The sequence below is a fragment of the Lepidochelys kempii genome, chromosome 3 (genome assembly GCF_965140265.1).
Source record: "Lepidochelys kempii isolate rLepKem1 chromosome 3, rLepKem1.hap2, whole genome shotgun sequence".
In the NCBI taxonomy this organism is placed as follows: Eukaryota; Metazoa; Chordata; order Testudines; family Cheloniidae; genus Lepidochelys; species Lepidochelys kempii.
The window spans coordinates 154721093-154740383 of NC_133258.1; the positions used below are offsets into that span (position 1 = coordinate 154721093).

General features: G+C 45.1%; 1 protein-coding gene across 2 annotated transcripts in view; it reads left to right on the plus strand.

Moving 5' to 3' along the window:
- The first annotated feature begins 11539 nt into the window (after nucleotides 1-11539).
- The window catches only part of CLIP4 (CAP-Gly domain containing linker protein family member 4), a 65438-nt gene continuing 57686 nt past the window's right edge, over nucleotides 11540-19291 (plus strand). For both annotated transcript variants that reach the window (XM_073338632.1, XM_073338633.1), the window contains exon 1: nucleotides 11540-11658. The gene's annotated coding sequence lies outside the window, so the exon portion shown is untranslated. The remainder of the gene's footprint in view (nucleotides 11659-19291) is intronic.

Here is a 19291-nt window from a genome sequence, read left to right on the forward strand (position 1 = left end):
AATTCTGCAACCCATTTGAGAACTATTGATCAAACCATCTCCCCGGACTGTTCCCTTTTCATTTGTTGATACAATTACAAATAAAATAAAATAAAATATAAAAAACTCCTCAAACTAACAGCCAACCACCACCGCCACCACCATCAGACGAACACCAACAATCCATTTCTTAAAGAGAAATCAAACCAAGAAAGAAGGAATTAAAACTCCATCATAAAACAGCAGATTGTTTAATTTTTTAAAGATGGTTTCTCAAGGGTGCTCTGTAAAGCATAATTTAGAAAGAAAATTCTCCCCAACCTTATGTTAAGACTAAGGCTAAATGGATTAAGATTATTTTTTTGTTTTTACCTTCCAAACACAGCTTTCCTAGAGAAGGCAGCCATCTCCCAGTGTAATAAGGAATGGAAAAGGCACTTGCCACCCACTCTAATTACTGTGTAGCATTAGGCTGCTTTATGCTGACAGAGCCAATCATCTCCCTCTAGCAGTGTGATCGCTAACCGTCTGGATGCAGCTATCTAATCTATCTGATTTCTAATAAAACTCTTCAAGTTGCCAGGTGCATGTAATGCTCTCAGACTTTAATGAATGAGTTGTATAGGATTCACTACTGTTAGGGACAAATGCTTTCAACGTTTGTATCCTTATGGACAGAGAAGACTTTAAAGAGCATGAGCTGTGTAAACAAGCTTTGTTGCAAAAGTCTAAGCTGACCCCTAAAGGGCATAGGAGAAAGGTTCAGGGAGTTCGGAAAAATGAGGGCATGACTTATGCTAAGGTTTCACTTCAAATTAGGGGTTATGTAAGAAAACTGGAAACTGGTTGGGGGTTACCATGGTTGATGAGGCCTATAAATTAATGAATTTAGAACAATTTTATAAACTGCCACCCTTACCTAAAATCAGGGTGAGCAGACAAAGATCCTAGGCATTTAACGATAACAGGGTAATTGGCAGACTGATATGTGCATAGTCAGCCAGGGTTTGATAGAAAACTAAATAGGGATGAAATGGAATCCGAGGACAGGGATCAGGCCCATGCAGAAACCCATGACTAGAGGGAGGGAAAACACCTCTAAGAAGCATTTTTTGATGGGGAGGAGAAAGCGGTGTTCCGTATGTGGCCGGTGGGGTTACTTTGCTCGGGATTGCCCTGTCCAGGCCTTGAGGCCCAATGCAGTGCTGGAAAGGTCAGCTTCTCCCGACCTCAAAGAGTTACCTGTGTGATTAAACCTCTGGAGGGAGGGAGCCACCCGCCCAGTGCACCTGCCCAGTGCACCCAGGGCATATAATGTTCCTGCTGACACATTCACACCCCAAACCACTGCCCACATGCCATGCTGCACCCTCCTGGGTACTGATCCCTCAGATGGCCAATGAGAGTGGAAGGTGGTGGTCAGTGGGGAAATGTTTATTGGATGGAGGGATACTGGCACTGCTAAGACTATGGTTAAGCCAAGCCCCATGTTGTAATACCCATCAAATGCTCTGTATGTGAAATCTGGGTTATAGTTCCTTGTGTAAAAGCCTTCACTTTACCTACAGCAGCACTTTCTATACAGACACAGGAAGGGTCAGAGGTGCTGGCTGTAGGTGTATTGTCAGATTTCCATATTATTTGCTATTATGGCTTTAAAAGCAGAATGGGTGAATCAATACCCCTTCGCTCCAGACCGGCAAGGGACTGTGTCAGCCAAAATGCAGATGGAGTAGCTGACAGGGAGGAGGGGGTGGGAGGCTGGGGTAGATTCCCCTGCCAGTATCCAAAAGGAAGAGTATGCAGACAAATACATGAGGAGAGAGGGGATGAGACTGCCTCCTTCTCCTGGGAAGTGCCAAGAGCTACTGACTTAAAGGGAAATTCTCTTGAATCCTGAAGCACAGGCCAGGGGTGTAAGTTTGCTGCCAGTGTCTACCCTTCCCAGAGAACTAAAGGCAGTATAGAGCATGGTGAGGACAATGTCTCCAGCCAAAAGTAGAGATGCTGAGGAAGCTGCGTTGCACTGCCAAATCTATGACACCCACCCCAAGATGGGAAATGCCCTAGTAAAGGGTACAACTGCTGCCTGGGAGATGACTAAGGTAACCACAGCCAGGAAGGAGCGGGGACGACTTCCCACAGTCTCTGACTGCCTGATAGCCTGCAAAAATGTAAAAGACCCTAATCCGAGTCAAGCCACACACCTTGACTCTGTGTGTGTGGAGCAAAAGGCCACCACAGTGGGGTGGGTGATCAATACTCTTCTTCCCCCAGAGAAGCTGGGATTAGGCCACCCTCTATCCACCCTCTGCCTTCCAGGCAGCCTTGAAAAACCCTGGTCTGTGTGGAGAGAGAAGCAGGTTTCCACCCAGGACAGGTGACTGCTGGGAGCCAAGGGTGGGTGCCCTTGCTGAACCACAGAGGGGAAATACAGGCGCCGTTGCCCTGAACTGTGACCACAACATCTATATTTAGGTGCCTAACACTTTCAGTTATAAAATCTGCTTGTAACCTTTCTTTGAGAAGCAGTAATGGCGCCATTGTTTGCAGCAGGCATTTGATATTTGGCAAGGAGAAAGCGCTGGGGCCAGAAAAGAACCTTTTCTTAATCTGGTGAAATTCCATTCAGATTTGGCCAAGATATAAACTTTTAAAAGTAAAAAGTTACTATTTCCCTTCCGTTGCTTACTTTCATGATAATTTTAGCAGCATGCTAAAATAAGAGCTGAAGGTGGACATTCTAATCTGGGCTCACGCTGAAACCGTGACTGCTATCACAGCAACACACAGTTCTTAGGTTTCAGAGTAACAGCCGTGTTAGTCTGTATTCGCAAAAAGAAAAGGAGTACTTGTGGCACCTTAGAGACTAACCAATTTATTAGAGCATAAGCTTTCGTGAGCTACAGCTCACTTCCTCAGATGCTATCGGAAGTGAGCTGTAGCTCACGAAAGCTTATGCTCTAATAAATTGGTTAGTCTCTAAGGTGCCACAAGTCCTCCTTTTCTTTTTACACACTTCTTAGTAAGGTAACACCAGGAGTGCAAGTAGGGTGGTACTCTCCAGTACACAGTACCAGCAAGAGATTTTTAGCAGGTACGGAGTACTGGAAAGAGTTGAGGGGAGGCTAATTGTCTCTCCCCACCCCTGGCCCGAGCTGGGGTGGAGCTGCACTCTGCTCCTTAAAGGAGCAGAACGTGCCTAGGGAGGGCATTCATTCTTTATATGGGTTTAACAGCACAATACCTAGGCTAACAAACTTAAACAAAGGCTTTGTTTATGTTTGTTAGCATATATATTGTGCTGTTAAGTTGATCAGGAGCCCTCAAGAGGGGGAGGGGGGACAGAAGGTGTTTATACAGTGTTTTTGATTCCTGCTCCAGCCTCTGAACTATGAACATATGCTGATGGCAGCATTCCAACCAAGGGACTGAGGACTTTAAGGTAATCTGGAGCCTTCATATTTTCTTGATCCTTTGCAGATGGACTTATGAGTTGGATATGGTACAAAGACTGTTCTAGCCTCATTGATTGCTCATTTCTCCCTTGCAATGGACAAAGATCAGATGTCTGCTGACTTTCTCACAAGAGTCAGCAGCCTTTGATATCTGTGATATAAGCAGTGTAGCCCTTGCTTGAGTGGTTTTGTTCTTTCCTCACCAAATGTCAAAGCCTGTTCCCATTGAACTCAATAGCAAAACTTCATTTGATTTCAATGGGAACAGGATTTGGCCCCAAGAGATCACAGCATGTGATTTTGGTCAATTGCTTATCTGTCCAGAGACAGTTCTCAGGCACGTTCTGCCAGGCTGATTTTGATTGCCCCTCCTGTATGTTATGCTGAGGAAAATAATAAAACACTTTGGGCTGTAGTTCTATCAAGATGCACATGGCACACACAGTTCTATGCCTCTTTTCCATCAAACCCAGATGGCGCAGCATCTTTGCTTTCCTAGTGCCTGGTGGAGAGCAATACTTAGGCCTTGTCTATGCTGCCACTTTACAGCACTGAAACTTCCTCGCTCGGGTGAGGGTAGCTAGTCCCCTCATGGGGGTGGTTTTTTACAGCGCTGGGAGAGCAGTCTCCCACCACTGGTGCCGTGACTATACAGCCACGTTAAAGCACTGCCGTGCTTGTGTCCCTCCCATGAGTGCAGTACCATCAAGAAATGATTTCTGCTTGCACCACTGGGTAACACCCAGGAGCTGACAGCTTCTCCAGTAGTGGGGCAGTAGGAATTCAGCCAGGTTACCCCTCAATAAGCTCTCTCCAAACCCTTCACCTGGTTGCAGTTGCCCATCCTCCACTGGAGGAGCACCACATGGAGAAGGAACTCTAGCCACCTACCAGAGAGGGAAGAAAGAGAGTGAACTGAGCCAGGCTGCCCTGATGGCCTTCCAGAGCGTATCCCAGTACAGGGAATGAGATGCTGGGGGCCAATAGTCTTTGGCCTTCTGACAGCTAGTGCTGCAGTGCTGAAGAGGGGGGGTGTGGACAGAAATGAGAATAGAAATGTTGGCAGAAGAGAGATTATGTAACACCTTGAAGATGAAGACGAGAAGCTTAAATGTGATTTTACTCTGAAATGTGTCTATGTAAAACAACTCCTTACTCAACAGAGCAGCTCACTCATATCTGCTGACTTTGGTGACAAGTGTTCACTGGTTTTTATTTCTAAAAGTCCTGTAGAGCCAACACAGCTCTGGGAGATGGAAATAGATTCTATTCTTTCTTGCACATCATCATCAGCATTGTTTATTAAGTTCCAATCCATTCCACCTGTGCAAACCCAGTTAAAGTGTAAGCAGTGTCAGGATGAGCTCCACCCTGACATCTGGTGGTGAGGTGTGGCAAGTTGTGGAAAAGAACTTCAGGGGCCGATCTCATTTGCATAGGCACACCCACCACGCCTAGAATGAGACCATAGCTGCCCAAATGGTCACTTTGGCTGCTGTGGGATCCCCAGTGTCTCTGTTATTGGGGCAGGAAGAATAAATTGTTATTACCCTGATTATGGGAACTGTGCTTGGAACTGTACGTGGCCTTTTGTTACGATGGAGGGATTCACCATCATCTAAGTAGCACTCGCTAGGCAAGGGTCATGGGTTCCAAAACTGTGTGAAGGGAGAGAGGCTGGGGACAAGTATTAATACTTGGTGGCATGGGCCCCTTGGTGAGGGCCTTACATGCTGATTGCACTTCCTCCTCTCTCCACTGTGGAATATCAGAGCTAATTTTGATTTCATTAGAAGTCTAGTTATAGGCTGCTGAGCTCACTTTGGGCTGACAGTGCACCAGCACTGGGGCTCCCCTACTATAAGCTGAATTCACCTAAGAGCTGAAATCACTGAGTGTTGTGTTAAGTAGTGGGGGAGCCTGAAGATATATTGTGGAGCAGTTTGCGGGACGGCTGGTGAAGCAGTTCGACACGGAGCAGTGTGTGGATGGCAGGAGCTGCTTGTGGGCCGTGGAGCTGAGTGAAGGAGTTCGTGGGGCGGCTGGCGGAGCGGAGCGCAGCTGAGCGAAGGAGTTCGTGGGGCGGCTGGCGGAGCGGAGCGCAGCTGAGCGAAGGAGTTCGTGGGGCGGCTGGCGGAGCGGAGCGCAGCTGAGCGAAGGAGTTCGTGGGGCGGCTGGCGGAGCGGAGCGCAGCTGAGCGAAGGAGTTCGTGGGGCGGCTGGCGGAGCGGAGCGCAGCTGAGCGAAGGAGTTCGTGGGGCGGCTGGCGGAGCGGAGCGCAGCTGAGCGAAGGAGTTCGTGGGGCGGCTGGCGGAGCGGAGCGCAGCTGAGCGAAGGAGTTCGTGGGGCGGCTGGCGGAGCGGAGTGCAGCTGCGCGAAGGAGTTTTGTGGGGCGGCTGGTGGAGCGGAGCGGAGCGCCGCTATGGAGCTATGGGGCGGTCAGCTTCAGATCACGTAAGGTGCCTCTTACCCCCGTCCCATTTCCACCCAGGTTGGGAGGTAGAGCTCCGCCGATAAACTTTCGAACTCTGGGGCTGCCCTGACCAGGGACAGAGACTTTTGGGGCATTGGACTTTTGGGGTTGCTGGACTCAAGAACCAAAGGGAAAAGGGCATGCCCCAATTTGCCTGGGGTGGGGTTGTTTTTGCTCATGGGTTGTGTTATGAATCCGGTTGGTGGTGTTTCCCCAACATAATGCCACATTGTTTCTCTCTGTTATTAAAAGACTTTTGCTACACTCAGACTATGTGCTTGCGAGAGGGGAAGTATTGCCTCTTGGAGGCGCCCAGCGGGGGTGGTATATATTTGTCCCAGGTCACTGGGTGGGGGCTCGAGCCGGTTTGCATTGTGTTATTGGAATGGAACCCCTAGATATTGAACCCGGCCCTTGTTGCTGCCAACTCTGACGGGCAGAAGGGTTACAAAAGCAATAGGATAGTAGAGGTACCATTGAGGGCATTATATGAAGAAAATGGAGTTGCACAGGTTTAACTGAAGACAGCTTGTCTGTACAGAATCTTTACTACTGGTGATGGTGCATGACAAAGAAATAATTCATCTTGACTCTCAGATCCTAGGGTGAATTTTCCAGGCTGGCAGCCTGAAACCCACCTCTATTTTTTTTACTTCTAAGCTGAGGAAATTTGATCAGGTACCATTTAGAGACCATAAAAAAGCACCCACTCTTCTATAGAGAATGGCATTTTAACAGATCTGCTCTTCAGAGTAGAACCCAACTTTAAAAAGTTAAGAGAAGGGCATCAGAAAACTTTTAAGAAATCTTTCTCTCTCTCATCAGTAATGTTTTATGACCTTTTTAGGGAATTAATTGCAAAGGAAAGACAGTGGTATATAGTGGAGCTTATGTGATTTGCTTGCAGAAACTTAAAGGCTACATCAAATACATCTTTATTAAAATAATAGGTTAACAAAATTAGTAAGCATACTCCAAATTTATTTGGTAAATCTACAGAACTGTTGCTTCTTTCCCTTTTGCTCTTCAACTTTTGTAGCAATGTAAATGTGGGGCCTGATCATAGGAGGTATCAAGCACGCATATATCCTATCGTCGTCAAGTGGAATTGCAGGACGATAGCCTCCACTCAGAATCCAGCTTTGCACTTTGCTACCTAGGAGGTAGAATTGCAACCTCGGGCAGTTAGAGAGCTGCAGTACAGCGAAGGTATCACGTTCTGTGGAAGGTGAGTTAAACATCAAAATTGAAAATAATTTACATGTATCTTTATTACCTTTGGATTGTTCATTCTGTTTTCTTTCTCAGAGCTTCTGGTTGCTAAGCCACCTCTGTGTATTTAAAACCTCCCGTCTATCATAACTAATCTACGCTTTCTGCTTGTTCCAATAGTTAAAACAGTAAATGATGATGGTGGCAGAAACGGAAGTTTCAGGTATTAATTGCATGGAATTGCAAGAAGAGATTAGCTTTACAGATAGACTTCCATGTTCATGCAAATTAAAAAATAAATAAATAAAAGGGCACATCCATATCACCTTTGGTTGTGATTGCATCAGCTCTCACAAACCTAAGCAGGTTTGGGAATCGGAATGTAAGGCGGAAGATTTCCAAGGAAAACCCAGGTTCTGTAGGAAGAGATATTGGTGATTCAACAAATAGCATTCTTCTAAGTACTAAACCAGTGTCCTAGCATGAAGTTAGGGAACACAGTTCTGGTGATGGTGCCATCTTTTGAATATGGTGTAAAAATAAGGTCCTGACTTCATGTGGCTGTGAAGGATCCCAGAGGTCTGTTTACTCTTACGTCTTCACCAAATTCCAGTATGAACAATTACCTATTGCTTCCCTAAGTTCCCCTGGAGTTTCAAATAAGTTCAATGTTGTTCTTCATTTCCTATCCTAAACTTCTATGGAGAGTGGCTGTGCTTGGTTAAAGTTACCATATTTTACCCCATATAAAGGTATGTTTCTGTAATTTAAGTTTTTCTTTCACGTAGATACTAGCATTCATGGGAGCAAGGAGTTCGGGGTAGAAATACCCAGATTCTGCACTGTGAGAAGTAAAGTAATATTTTAATTAACAAAATGCAGTGGTAAACAGAATCTCTCCTTTATATTCCCAGCCTGTTCCTTCTCCTCTCTGATGATCAATGATTCTGCACTCCATTGTTTACAACATCACAATTCACCAAGTGGTAAGCAATTATGATGCTCCAAGCATCAGTCCATAACATCACTAAATGAGCGAGGCAGGAGGAGGCAAGATTGAGAGGGCTTTTATTTGACTACACATCCTGATGATAAGCAGTGACTGGAAAAGATATCCTGAAAAGGTACATATAGCTAAATAATATTTTTAAAATTATTTAAAATCTTGCTTCTTTTTGCCTGGCTCATATAGTGATGCTATGGCCTGATGCTTGGAGCATCATAATTGTTTACCACTTGGTGAATTGTGATGTTGTAAACAATATATATATATATATATATATATATATATATATATATATATATATATATATAGTGCTGGCCCAAGTTAAGCGTGGATTCTGTAAGGACTTTATCCTGCTCCTCTTCAGGTCTATGGAAAGATTCCCATTGACTTGAATGGTGCAGGATCAAGAGCTAAGAAAGTAGGTTTCTTGTTGCATATGTAATTTAGAGATGACCCAGGATTTAGACTGAGTAGGTTTACAGTGCTGGGTAAGCACCCTTATTCTCCTACTTTCTCTCTTCCAGCTGGTGTAGTGATTAGCAAATGATGTGGAGTCAGGATTCCTGCCTTCTACTCTCATCTCTGCCACTAATTCCTGAGCAATCTTGGGCAAATCACTTTACTTCCCTGTGCTTCATCTTACCCATTTAAAAGTGGTTATAATAATGTTTATGTACCTCACCAGGATGTTGAAGCTTAATTCATTTATGTGTGTAAAGTGCTTGAGATCCTTGCTTTTAAAGTATGATCTAAGTGCATTCTCTCTTCTCCCTTCCCTTTTCCTGTCTCTTTACTTCCTGCTTGCCCCTATTATCCATCTGTCCATGTCTTTTTCTGACTCTTGATATTTATTTTTTTAGGTCTTTAAATATAGAACATTGGTATCAATTCCCGACTTGTCCACAGCTCCAAGCTGTCTAATATGTAGTTATTTAGTGGCTTGTAATTTTCCACTGGCTTTACTTCTCAGCACCAGATCACTGCCGTATACAGTAAGCTCCTTGGTGCCAAAGTACTGGGTGAACCCAGGCAGGTGCAGTTGATTAAACTGACTGAAATGTCCTCGAAGCAATTTTGGATGGTTTCCAACCAATCCATGTCTAGTGTAAACAAGAGACATAATCTGTCTGCGTGTGGAACAGGCCAACAACATTCTAGTGCAGGCTCACACAAACGCAGTAGATGAAACAGTATCTCACGTCATATTCAGGAGAGCATATTTGCAGATGTGACTTCCAACACACAGTGATATGAAGAGTTGTCTGTAAATATCTTTCCTTTTAAAAAATACACATGGGTATATTTTGCAAATGTTAATACTGTTGAAAGATACAGGCTGAAGACACTGTATACAGCATGTCCTCATGCCATGTATTCTAGGTTAGTGCACATCAGTTCTAGTTAGCAACACTAGTCTTTTAGTAGCTACAGATTAAAAAGGATGCTAACAGTGCAGAAGTTGTGTAATGTGAACAAATGTACATTATAGGTTGATTCAAGATATCAGCAAACTAATTTAACTTGTGACTGCTTGTAAACCAGGCTTGAATTTAGGACAGCAGAGGAAGAAAGCAACTCCACTTACCTAGTCTAACATAAAGTATGGTGCTTTTTTCACTTAGTAATAAATCAAAGACTTAATTTTAATGTAGATTATGCATAACAAGAAAATCAACTGTATTTTGTAACTTCTTTCCCCCCTTCTAGCTATATCTCTAGTCTATAATTATCTGAATCATCATGGCTCACAGGACATGTTGACAAAGGAGCTGTAGCAATTTTTGTAATACTAACAGTGTTGCCTGTTAATATAAAAGGGAGTCAGGTTTAAAGAACAATTTTGGCATTGTTACTGCAAAAAGCAAGATTTAGTCCATAATAAAGAACATAAGCAGTTTGTGGTGCCAAACAATATCCCCCTGAGCCCACAAATTTAATATTTTACATTTATACTGACTTCCACCCATGTATGTCAAGGCACTTTTACAAATATTGAGTCATGCACTTGGGAGGAAAGAAGGGTGAGATGAGAGGTATTATACCTTTCTTTACAGATGGAGAAACAAACACAAAAAGTTGTTTCTTGACCAAGATAACAGGCTTCCTAGGTATATGTCACAACCAAAAATTGTAGCCCATTTCCTGGGTCTAGTGCTGTGATGTAAGTCATTCCTCTTTGCATCAACACAACCACACTGGTGTTGGCCTTAGGACCTAACAATCTTCCTACTGATGTTTGACTTCTTAGGGCTAGGTTTTAAAAGAGCTCAGCATAATGGGAGATGCTGGGTACTTTAAAAAAAAATCTAATCTCAGTTGTGTGTACTGAGCACTTGAAAAACTGGCCCTTAGTTTTGCTATCAAGGAAACCTCCAAGTAAGTCTTTGTGTATACACTGGACCACAGGTGCCAATATCCACCTCTTCCTTTTTTTAATATCTTTCCTTTCATACAGTGCCACCAATCTTGTCTGAGTTAACCTCTTGCTTCCTCCCCAAACCTGGAAGGATCATAAGCCAGGTGTGACTTTGGTTTAGCAGTGTTTATATTACAAAGACAGTGCTTTCTAAAATGTGAGATCTCACAGTACAAGGCTGCATCTTATCTGTGTTTCTTAAATATGTGAATCACCAGGCTCGTCATACCCGCCCCCCAATACAAATCTTTGACGTGCCACACTACACTCGCAGCTCTAGCACGTTTATGATTTTCTTCTAGCCTCTGTCAGCTGCAGATAAAATTCCAGCTGGGCAAATGATTTTAAAATCAGCCTGGGATGAAAAAGCTTGCCCCATGCACGGCAGCTAGTTCAGGCTTCGGAAAGGTGTCCCGTAGTTACTTGGTCTTAACATCAACTTTGTGTGTGCGTGAAAGCAGGGTCTCGTTGTGTAGCGTTTCCATGACTTCTTGTCATTCAGCGAGGAGGAGGAAGGCAGCACTTGGAAAACACATGTATGTGATGGGCATTTCAAAACCTAGAGCCAGGGCAGGGACTCCCCGCTGTGTAGGCACCGCACTGCGCCAATGGTCCAGCAGGCTCCAGCCAGCACAAACCCTTAACGCTGGAGTTCAGTAACGCCAGCTGCCGCTCCTGCCTCCGCCGTACCCCACTATCACTCCCCCGAGACTCAGGGGCACCCAGCTATCCCCCCAGCCCCCTACATAGCCCCCCCCCGTTGGAGGCGCCCAGCTCGCCCCCCCCCCTTGGGGGTGCCCAGCTATCCCTCCCCCCCCTCCACAGCCCCCCCACCCTTGGGGACGCCCAGCTACTCCCCCCACCCCCTCCACAGCCCCACCCCAGGGACGGAGACGGGGCGGGGCGAGGGCACGTTGGCGGGCGGGGCTGAGCGTCGTGGCGCAGGGGGCGGGGCGAGGGCACGTTCGGGGGGGCGGGGCCTGTGGCGCCGGCGTCGGGCGGCCGGGGGCGGTGCGGTGCGGGGGCGCGCCGAGCGGGCTGGAGCCGAGCGAGCCGGCCGGGGTGCTCCCCTCTCCCGGTGGCGAGGGTGCGGGCCGCTGCCCGCGCGCGGCGGGGTGAGCCCCGGGCTGCGAGTGGGAGCAGGGAGACGGGGCGGGCGGCGGGCTGGTGCGTGTGTAGACGCGCTGGGGGGCGGCCGGGGGGCGTGTGGGAGGTCGGGTCCCTCCGGGTCGGTCCTGCGGGTGGTGGGGGGAGTTTACTGCTCCTCGTGGCAGCAGTTCAGTGACCAGCTGGACAAGTGTCCCCAAAGCGGGGGGTGGGGGCAGGCAGAGGTAGGTCCAGTTTCCCTGGTCGCAGTAATTCCTTGCCCGCGTAGCTCACCGCAGGTGCGGAACAGGAGGGGACAGGCGCTGGACATGCCTGGTCTCTGGCTGGGTCAAAGCGGGGCAAGGTGGATTTCCCTGACGCTGCGGTGGGCTCGCCTCCTCTGCATTCTGCTGCTGGGCTGTCTCTCCAGTTAGGTTTATTGATGAATTGCTGAGCCACGTTATTTAAAAAATGAACACCCCGCGAACACTCTCTCCTCTCGTTGTCCTCCCACCCTATGCAAGAGACTGGGCCGTGAAATGGGCTACCCGGCGTGTGTCGGGTCACAGCCCCGGAGTCCCCGTGCACTTCGGTTTCCGTAATTTTACGGGCGTGCTGGGTAGAGCTGGGGGAAAGGTTTTGGGAAAATTGTTTATTGAATGAAAAACGACGTTTTGGTCAATGTGAAGCTGATTGTCCATGAATTCCACACACACAGTTTTGGCTGTTCAAAGCAGCCAGAGGAGAAGGAAGTGGCGGTGGTGGTGATGCTGCAGTCCCTTTCTAACATTCGGACCTTTTAGTCGAGAAGTTAGGGCACACATCTGGGATGTTGGAGACCCAGGTTCAAATATCAGTTCTGGAACAGGCCCAAAACCAATACATTGAAAATTCTGAAAAAGTTCAGATTTGGTATGACCCAAACGAAACTTTTTTTTTGTTTTTGGAGCTGCCACTAAACACAAACAAACAAACAAAAACAAAAAATCAGTTATTTGTTTAGCTTTAATAGTGAGACATACAAGTATTAATATATTAAATTCCACTAAGTATCTTTCTAAGACAGGACTCACTCTGATAATGAGGTTTTATACAGTGTGTCTAGTCATATTGTTAGAGCAGCAGATTGTGTGGGCAACCCTGCCTCCTGTGGTCTCATTTTCCTTTGGTTGCAGGCTGTAAAACAGGTTAAGAATAGCTGAACTTATTCTAATTTGATTGTAGAGTTGCCATTTATGAAGGGATACATACATGTGTGTGGGAGAGGTTGGTGGGAATTTACTAAGGCAGAAAGTGTGGTATTAGAGTGATCAGGGTTTTTTTACTTGGTGGTCTGTATTTCAGCTCACTTTAGAGACCATCCAAGAAACAGTGACTTATTTCTAGGAAACAAAGCAGGCAAACTCTCTTCCTTTATAAAAAGAAAAGGAATACTAGTGGCACCTTAGAGACTAGCCAATTTATTTGAGCATAAGCTTTCGTGAGCTACAGCTCACTTCATTGGATGGTTAGTCTCTAATGTGCCACAAGTACTCCTTTTCTTTTTGCGAATACAGATTAACACGGCTGCTACTCTGAAACCTCTCTTCCTTTATAATTAATCTCTTCTCTAGCTCTAAATGGCCAATAACTTTCGACCTAAGGAATATTGTTTCCCTTATATAATGTGGCTTGCATTTTGGGGTAAATATATTACAACGTGCTCTGTTTACGTCAGTGTATGCATTTTGAGATCTTTGCGTAGCTTCCCCCAATTTATACAAATTTTACAAATTGCTAAAGTGAAGGGATTGGGGGAGTTTCAGGGAACATGTCATACTGTAGGTAAAGTAGTAGGTTTAAAGCATCAGGCTGGATTTCATATTAAAGAGGACACTTTTTAAATTTGAGAAAGTATTATTCCTTGCTACTTTATAAACCCTTTCAGGCTGCATAGATTTCGCCTTCCCATGTTTACATTGAGTATGTAGTAATGTAACATAAGATACTACTATGACAGGTTTCAGAGTAACAGCCGTGTTAGTCTGTATTTGCAAAAAGAAAAGGAGTACTTGTGGCACCTTAGAAACTAACCAATTTATTTGAGCATAAGCTTTTGTGAGTTACAGCTCACTTCATCGGATGTTCCGATGACAATGGCTGTAACTCACGAAAGCTTATGCTCAAATAAATTGGTTAGTCTCTAAGGTGCCACAAGTACTCCTTTTCTTTTTGAAGATACTACTATGTAATTCTTATACTTTATTGGATTTGATATGCACTTGGCTCTTGAAACATTATCATGTGTCTGACCTCTGCTACGTAGAAACTGCTGGCTGCTGTTACTTAAAATATTTGCTGTGTACAATACTGTTATCTAACTCTAGAGACCTATGTGTAGCAGCATTTAAATATTACTTGTGTGCATTTTCTTTGCCCAACTGATTTCTGTTGGATTTTTGAGAGGAGGAGATGAACGGCAGTTTAAAGCAACATTGTTAAGGTTGGCAGGCCCAAAGCTTACAAAATTTTTCTGAACTTCTCAGCTACCCAAAATGAAATATTTTATTAAGATTTTTTAAAAAAAGTGAATGGTACAGAGTTTAAGTGTAGAAGTTTCTGATTATCAGGGAATAATATAAAGATTATCAAGAGGTGAGAAGTTCTGTTTAAAAGTGGATGGTGTAAGGAATACATAATCTCCAATACCCCGATTGGGGGTAAAAGGTTAACGGGTCAAAGTACAGACATTGAGATATGAGGTACTACATTGCAAGAAGGCCCAGCTTCTTGGCTTGGAAACCAGTTAACATCCAAGGTGTTGAGTTTTCACATGATGGCTTTCTGCACTGTACTTTTCCCTCTATTCTTCAGAGAGCAGGCAGGATTTTCAAGAATCTTGCTCCCTGAAGTGCTTGGATATCCTGCCTGCTCACAATAGAAGAATTCTTAGGCAAAGGGATGGTTCATTGTGTACACTTGCCATCACAAATAAAAGCACATGTAGTAAGTTTTGCCTGAAAAATCTCTAGCACCATTCTAATGTATCTCCTAACCAATTTCCCCCTTATAAATGCTTTCAGTTACCCACCTTTCCAGAGGCCCACATCCAACAGGTACTTTTGAACCTTTAGGATAAAAGATTGTCAACTACAGAAGCACTGGTGCACCAAAAATCTCACTCTTCAGTGTAAAGACAAGGTCTTCTACCTGACCCTCCTTTGATTTGCAAAGACACTGTTCTTATTCTTAACCTGCAAAGGTTAGGAAATCCATGCTTGCTTTTCAACGTTCAAGGCTCTCCTGTAGCCACCTGATGACTCCTTAATTCTTCCTATCATATGCAATGATATTTCCCATTGTCCTTTGAAAACTTTCTTCAGCCACAACTTACATTGTGACAGCAGTTCTTTCCTCATTTCCTCAACTGTCCCTCAGAGTCTTTAAACCACGATTTGAGGACTTCAGTAGCTCAGACATAGGTTAGAGGTTTGTTACCGGAGTGGGTGGGTGAGATTCTGTGTCCTGCGTTGTGCAGGAGGTCAGACTAGATGATCATAATTGTCCCTTCTGACCTTAAAGTCCACGATTCTACAGACCCCCAACTTTCTGATCCTACCAACATCTTTCACTCCAGACTTTATAGGCCATCATGATGATGTAAATATGAGATTTGCTTTTCTATCATGTTCTTGATGGTTATAAAGCAGCCTCCCTCTTAAAATGTGTTCTGACTTATTTGCCCTTATTGGCTGCTGATAAATGTCTTTAATGGTGAGTCCACTTCAGATCTAAGTTGAGAACATGGCAGCCAGCAATGAACTGTGCTTGGTGCTGAAGGAGAAAAGGTTTTTACTTGGTTTAAGGTCAACATCTTCAATCCATTTTAAAAACTTACAATTTAATATTTTAGAAGGTGGATTGGTCTGAGAACATTCTGGCAGTGTGGGCCTCTCAAACAAGGCAGTGACTTTATTTAGGGAGTCATCAAAAGAAGCCCGACTAGCCTGATGCATGTGTGGTATGCATAAAACAACAATAGATACATTAATAAATAATACATTGTCAAAAGTGACCCCCCACTTGTTCCTTCTCCATTCATTCAGGAAAAAGCCTAGATAAATAGATGAATCTTAATAATAACAAATGGGCCCGGAAGCTCAACAAATTCTAGCTCTGTCAGACAAACTGAATAAGTGAATTTCTGAGTCCAGTGCCCTACAACCAGTCTTCATAGTAGAGATTGCATTAGAAGGTGCACAAACATCAGTGATGAATACATTATAAATAAGGCTATGATTTAATCACGGGTATTTTTAGCAAAAGTCATGGACAGGTCAGGGGCTAGAAACAAAAAATCCCATGACCTGTCCACGACTTATACCATAAATACCCCTGATTGAATCGTGGGGGGCCCACAGCACCAGCGGCAGTGGTGGGAAGCTCCGGAGGCCCCGCTGCCACTCTGGCTGCAGCAGAGGCGGGAGCCCCGGCCACCCCAGGACTCCTGCTCTGGGATCACTGTCCTGGCCGCCCCGGGATTGCTGCTGGGAGCCACCAAGTTGCTCCTGCTACCCCTGGGACTGCTGCTCAGGTGTTTCCCGGGGCAAGCTGCACAGGCTGCTGCTTAGGTAGTCTCCGGGGCCAGCTGCCTGGGGCTGCCAGAGCAGTGGCCAATACAGCTGGCCCTGGGGCCAGCCACACTGGCCACTGAAGAAGTTACGGAGGTCACAGGAAGTCACAGAATCCATGACTTCCTCGACCTCTGTGACAAATATGGAGCCCTTATCATAAATTCCTATATAAGAGGTATACACATTGACTTCCAAAAATGCATAGAATACTCACGGAGCTGACTGAGGAGATATCTGAGCCGTTAGTGATTATCTTCAAAAAGCATGGAAGACGGGAGAGATTTCAGAGGACTGGAAAAGGGCAAATATACTTCCAGTCTATATAAAGGGAAATAAGGACAACCTGGGGAATTACATACTGGTGAACTTAACTTCAGTACCTGGAAAGATAATGGAACAAATAATTAAGCAATCAGTTTGCAAACACCTGTAAGATAATAAGGTGATAAGTAACAGTCAGTGTGGATTTGTCAAGAACAAATCATGTCAAACCAACCTAATAGCTTTCTTTGGGAGGGTAACAAGCCTTGTGGCTGCGGGGGAAGCAGTAGATGTGGTATATCTTGACTTTAGTAAAGCTTTTGATACTGTCTCGCATGACCTCATAAACAAACTAGGGAAATACAACTTAGATGGAGCTACTATAAGGGGGTGCATAACTCGTTGGAAAACAGTTCGCAGAGAGTAGTTATCAGTGGTTCATAGTCAAGCTGGAAGGGCATACAAAGTGGGGTCCCACCGGGCTCAGTTCTGAGTCCAGTTCTGTTCAGATTTTCATCAGTGATTTAGATAATGTCATAGAGAGAACACTTATAAAGTTTGCGGATGATACCAAGCTGGGAGGGGTTGCAAGTGCTTTGGAGGATAGGATTAAAAGTCAAAATGATCTGGACAAACTGGATAAATGGTTTGAAGTAAATAGGATGCAATTCAGTAAGGACAAATGCAAACTACTCCACTTCGGAAGGAACAGTCAGTTGCGCGCACACACACAAAATGGGAAATGACTGCCTATGAAGGAGTGCTGGAGAAAGGGATCTAGGGGTCATAGTGGATCACAAGCTAAATATGAGTGAATAGTGTAACACTGTTGCAAAAAAAGCAAACGTCATTCTGGGATGTATTTGCAGTTTTGTAAGCAAGACATGAGAAGTTTCAGAGTAACAGCCGTGTTAGTCTGTATTCGCAAAAAGAAAAGGAGTACTTGTGGCACCTTAGAGACTAACCAATTTGTTTGAGCATGAGCTTTCGTGAGCTACAGCTCACTTCATCGGATGCATACCGTGGAAACTGCAGAAGACATTATATACACACAGAGACCATGAAACAATACCTCCTCCCACCCCACTGTCCTGCTGGTAATAGCTTATCTAAAGTGATCATCAAGTTGGGCCATTTCCAGCACAAATCCAGGTTTTCTCACCCCCCCCTACCCCCATACACACACAAACTCACTCTCCTGCTGGTAATAGCCCATCCAAAGTGACCACTCTCCCTACAATGTGCATGATAATCAAGGTGGGCCATTTCCAGCACAAATCCAGGTTTTCTCACCCCGCCACCCCCATACACACACAAACTCACTCTCCTGCTGGTAATAGCCCATCCAAAGTGACCACTCTCCCTACAATGTGCATGATAATCAAGGTGGGCCATTTCCAGCACAAATCCAGGTTTTCTCACCCCGCCACCCCCATACACACACAAACTCACTCTCCTGCTGGTAATAGCCCATCCAAAGTGACCACTCTCTTCACCTGCGGAAGTGAAGAAACAGATTGATAGAGCCAGAAGAGTTCCCAGAAGTCACCTACTACAGGACAGGCCTAACAAAATAACAGAACGCCACTAGCCGTCACCTTCAGCCCCCAACTAAAACCCCTCCAACGCATTATTAAGGATCTACAACCTATCCTGAAGGATGACCCAACACTCTCACAAATCTTGGGAGACAGGCCAGTCCTTGCCTACAGACAGCCCCGCAACCTGAAGCAAATACTCACCAACAATCACATACCACACAACAGAACCACTAACCCAGGAACCTATCCTTGCAACAAAGCCCGTTGCCAACTGTGTCCACATATCTATTCAGGGGACACCATCACAGGGCCTAATAACATCAGCCACACTATCAGAGGCTCGTTCACCTGCACATCCACCAATGTGATATATGCCATCATGTGCCAGCAATGCCCCTCTGCCATGTACATTGGTCAAACTGGACAGTCTCTACGTAAAAGAATAAATGGACACAAATCAGATGTCAAGAATTATAACATTCATAAACCAGTCGGAGAACACTTCAATCTCTCTGGTCACGCAATCACAGACGTGAAGGTCGCTATCTTACAACAAAAAATCTTCAAATCCAGACTCCAGCGAGAAACTGCTGAATTGGAATTCATTTGCAAATTGGATACTATTAATTTAGGCTTAAATAGAGACTGGGAGTGGCTAAGTCATTATGCAAGGTAGCCTATTTCCCCTTGTTTTTTCCTACCCCCCCCCCCCCCGACGTTCTGGTTAAACTTGGATTTAAACTTGGAGAGTGGTCAGTTTGGATGAGCTATTGCCAGCAGGAGAGTGAGTTTGTGTGTGTGTGTGTGTGTGCATGGGGGTGGGGGGGTGAGAAAACCTGGATTTGTGCTGGAAATGGCCCACCTTGATTATCATGCACATTGTAGGGAGAGTGGTAACTTTGGATAAGCTATTACCAGCAGGAGAGTGAGTTTGTGTGTGTGGTTTTTGGAGGGGGGTGAGGGGGTGAGAGAACCTGGATTTGTGCAGGAAACGGCCCACCTTGATTATCATACACATTGTGAAGAGAGTGGTAACTTTGGATGGGCTATTACCAGCAGGAGAGTGAGTTTGTGTGTGTATGGGGGTGGGGGGGGGTGAGAAAACCTGGATTTGTGCTGGAAATGGCCCAACTTGATGATCACTTTAGATAAGCTCTTACCAGCAGGACAGTGGGGTGGGAGGAGGTATTGTTTCATGGTCTCTGTGTGTATATAATGTCTTCTGCAGTTTCCACGGTATGCATCCG